This window comes from Salvelinus sp. IW2-2015, unplaced genomic scaffold (assembly GCF_002910315.2).
Source record: "Salvelinus sp. IW2-2015 unplaced genomic scaffold, ASM291031v2 Un_scaffold2751, whole genome shotgun sequence".
Taxonomy (NCBI): Eukaryota; Metazoa; Chordata; class Actinopteri; order Salmoniformes; family Salmonidae; genus Salvelinus; species Salvelinus sp. IW2-2015.
Window position 1 is genome coordinate 106,081 of NW_019944054.1, and position 4,615 is coordinate 110,695.

Genomic DNA, 4,615 nt, shown 5'->3' on the forward strand with positions numbered 1-4,615 from the left:
TATTCGGTAAATCTATTCTTATTTTTGGTGTTAAAGCAACCAATATTTTTGACATTTATTGTATCATGTTATAACATTTTGTTATTTCATTTTCGAGGCATAATATGTGTACGAGATTCTCAGTGCACCTTGTTTAATCAGTATTAGACCGAGTATTATCCTCCTAGGTTTACTCGTGTGTGAACAAGCATATTCTCACTGGTAGTTATTTGGGATGTCAAATTGTCTCGCATCTTTTTGTGTGTATATTGGTTGTAATCGATCTTGGTTTCACAAATATTTTGGATTGAAGTAATGCCTAAAGTATAGGACAATATTTAAATGAGGTTTAATATATTGTGCACTAAATTGGAATTTGTTGTGCTGACAATTTGTGTAACATTTTCAATTAAAGTGATTAGTCCGTATCGATACAATCCTATATACAGCCCATTTTGTGTTTAGTAGGGTTTATTTAATTTTGTCCTGTAATCATTATCAATTATGTAATATTGGATGATTAACTCTAAGGGTTCTGGTGTCTTAATTAAGATTGATTTTCATATTGTAAACGGATTGTATATGATCAATTGCTATTATAATTTTGAGGCTCTATTTAGTGTTACTCTTCGTTATAGAGGCCAAAAAGATGGGAAGAAGTTAGCTGTTTACTACAGTACAACTCCATTGGATAGATAATCTTCTGTTTTGTTGTTGTTTAGTGTTCCTAATTATTCCTAGTAGATTGGTGTCACCGATAGTCAATGAGATTCTTCATTAACTCATTGAGGGTGCTGATCTATTCTGACTCAGCCTGTTCCTTCTTTTTTTACCGGAGGTGTATTGTCTGTATGCATTCTCTAGTGATAGCACCATGTAAGTGATTCGGACGTAGACTTCACAGGTCTATCAGTGTGCAGTGTAGTGGCACGTAGCTTAGGGTCCATTATGTTTTGGAACAGGATTCGTCTCAATTTATTTTCATGATTATGGCATTCTTCTATCACAATAATATTGTATTCATTAGCATCGTTGTCATTATGTGTATTTCTTTCGGTTTCTGTATTTGTAATTTTGGTAGATTTGAACTAGGAAGCTGAGGAGGCTCAAATATTACGTTAAGATTTCTACATGCCAAGTTGTAATCGACCCTGTCACCTAGATATTTCCGCATGGAAGTTTTTACCCAGGTAGATTAATGGTTAACAAGGGCGAATTGAATTCTGTACTTTGAGGGCCTAATTGTTTTTGGTAAGGTTTCCACAAATGGCATCTTCACTCTGCCATTCTTATGTCTTCATTTCAGTTTCTTGCTTTGATGCTCTGATTGAGCTATCTCATGTTGAGACTGCTGTGTGAGGTAATGACTGTGAGTTGCATGCTGTAGCGTTCTGATTAGGGGTGGTCCAATTGAGAGCGACTGTAGCAACGCTCTGAGAGACCTGGCTTGTGGTTGAGGTCCGCTGATAAAGTGTAAGTTACTACAGGCTACTGCTAAGGAGATTGAAGCTTATAAGGTGTAGGGCAATACCTATAAGGCTTTACGCCTCGAAGCCTACCAGTGCTATAGTTACAGTAGCCATACCCAGAGGCGACAGAGCTGCAGGAGTTCTAGTGTGACCCGTTCTTCTGCTGTTGAATATTTATCATAGTACTATGTGCCTAATAGAGTGGGCATATGGGGGACAGAATCGCTGTCACCCTATCCAGGCTTAGGTGTTAGGTCCCCACCCCTGCTAGTGTGAGTGTGTGCGACGGTCTGGTCCCATTGGAGCATTTTAAGGTTCGCAGACAGGAAAAAAACGTGTCCCTTCGCGGTCCTTGCGAAATGATTGATTTCTAACTCAGGATGGAGCTGTCTTTCATTAAAGATGGGATTCTATGGGGATAAAGGTAGACAAGAGGACATATTTTTCTTGTTTAACATAATTTCCTTGAATTCAGCAAGTGTAACATTGTTTCCTAGTTAGATATAATAATGGAACCTTTGTAATTACCAAGCCAGCCAACAGTTATTGTCAGCTTGTGAAGCACGACCATCCTCTGAAGGTGTAGAGAAGCCTTTAATGGTGAAAATCCTACCAGCCCGTCCTAAAACTCATCTTATCTCAGGGTCCTATGGGTAGTTATCTTAAAGTCTTGATTCAGTATGTAGTTGTTAGTTCTTAAAGTCAAAGTTACTTAATTAGTTGTGGTAGTTTATTTAAAGTGTCATTGATTTAGTATGTAGTTATCTTAAAGTCTTGATTCAGTGTGGTAGTTATCTTAAAGTCCATTGATTCAGTGTGGTAGTTGTCTTAAAGTCATTTATTCAGTGTGGTAGTTATCTTAAAGTCATTGATTCAGTTATGGTAGTTATCTCAGTCATTGATTCAGTGTGGTAGTTATCTTAAACTCATTGATTCAGTATAGGTAATTATCTTTAAATGTTAATGAGTTGAGTCCAACCTGTTTCTTTCTCTCCTGGGCGCACACCTCCCTTTCAACTCCATCTCTCTATCACTCTCTCTCTCTCCACTCTCTCTCTCTCTTAAATTGTGAATCTGATTGGCCTGGTGAAGCTACATCAACAATTCTGCACCGTATATGAATATCCGTCCAGCTATACACTACACTTATGGGTTTATATCTATAGCATCCCATTAATAGATGGCAACAGTTAGCTACATCTATGGGTTTATACCTATAGCATCCCATTAATACAGATGGCATAGTTAACCTACATCTATGGGTTTATACTATAGATCTATAGCATCCCATTAATAACAGATGGCAACAGTTAACCTACATCTATGGGTTTATACCTATAGCATCCCATTAATAACAGATGGCAACAGTTAAACTACATCTATGCCTATAGTTTCCTGTTAAAAACAGATGGAGATTTCAGTTGCATAGTTAGGTCATCGGACTACTAATGTCTACAAATAGGAAGAAAAATGTAAATACAATTTGAACAATCAATCATGACAGTCAAATTCACCGAAGCTGCTTCTTACCTGAGAATATCAGAGACGTTGTTTCAGCTAGGACCTGTAGACTACTCAGATGAGAAGGTATGCACCAATAACTTCACCTCTCTATCTGAGAACTAAAGATGATCAACTCCTGGGCAGAGGGGGTTTTGTACAATGACGGAAAATGAGACTTGGAATTTTTTCTAACATTGCTGGACTCGTTTTTCCACTGCCATTCACGAGCGTCAATCATGCCTTTCAAAAAAATGTTTCCACCTACAAGACCCGCAAAACGACTAACCAAAATCAAAAAGTGACTCTTAGACTACCTTAACCCCTGACCTTAACCACACCCTCAGTGTTATGACGTTTGTTCAAACCCAGCTGAAAACAAACAACAAATACAAAGTGAGGGATCAATCACATTTATTCATAAAGCCCTTCTTACATCAGCTGACGTCACAAAGTGCTGTACTGAAACCCAGCCTAAAACCCCACACAGCAAGCATTTGCAGCTGTAGAAGCACAGTGGCTAGGAAAAACTCCCTAGAAAGGCAGGAACCTAGGAAGAAACCTAGAGAGGAACCAGGCTCTGAGAAGTGGGCAGCATGATTATAGTTCTCTATACTGTCAGATAGAGCAGTGTGATTACAGTTCTCCCCACTGTCAGATAGAGCAGCATGATTACAGTTCTCTATACTGTCAGATAGAGCAGAGTGATTATAGTTCTCTATACTGTCAGATAGAGCAGCATGATTACAGTTCTCTATACTGTCAGATAGAGCAGAGTGATTATAGTTCTCTATACTGTCAGATAGAGCAGAGTGATTATAGTTCTCTATACTGTCAGATAGAGCAGAGTGATTATAGTTCTCTACACTGTCAGATAGAGCAGAGTGATTATAGGCCCAGACGGCATTCCCAGCCGCGTCCTCAGAGCATGCGCAGACCAGCTGGCTGGTGTGTTTACGGACATATTCAATCAATCCTTATCCCAGTCTGCTGTTGCACATGCTTCAAGAGGGCCCATTGTTCCTGTTCCAAGAAAGCTAAGGTAACTGAGCTAAACGACTACCGCCCCGTAGCACTCACTTCCGTCATCATGAAGTGCTTTGAGAGACTAGTCAAGGAGCATATCACTCTCACCATATAGCTACGGACACCCTAGACCACTCCAATTTGCTTACCGACCCAATAGGTCACAGACGACGCAATCGCAACCACACGTGCACACTGCCCTAACATCTGGACAAGAGGAATACCCTGTGAGAATGCTGTTCATGATTACGCTAGCACTTAACACCATTGTACCTCCAAACTCGTCATTCAAGCTCTGAGACCCCTGGTCTCGACCCCGCCCTGTGCAACTGGGTCCTGGATTCTGACGGGCCGCCCCCAGGTGTGAGGGTAGGTAACAACATCTCCACCCGCTGATCCTCAAGCACTGGGGCCCCACAAGGGTGCGTTCTGAGCCTCTCCTGTATCTCCTGTTCACGCACAGACTGGGTGGCATGGCACGCCTCCAACTCAATCATCAAGTTTGGGATGAACTACAGTGGTAGGCTTGATTTTACCAACACGACGAGGACGTACAGGGAGGAGGTGAGGGCCCTCGAGTGTTTGGTGTCAGGAAAATAACCTCACACTCCACGTCAACAAAAACAAAGGAGATGGATTGT

At 40.7% G+C, this 4,615-nt stretch overlaps 1 long non-coding RNA gene across 1 annotated transcript in view; it reads left to right on the forward strand.

The window, feature by feature from the left end:
• Positions 1 to 4,615, forward strand: part of LOC139025476 (uncharacterized) — a 46,589-nt gene that overhangs the window by 11,816 nt on the left and 30,158 nt on the right. The window lies entirely within an intron of this gene.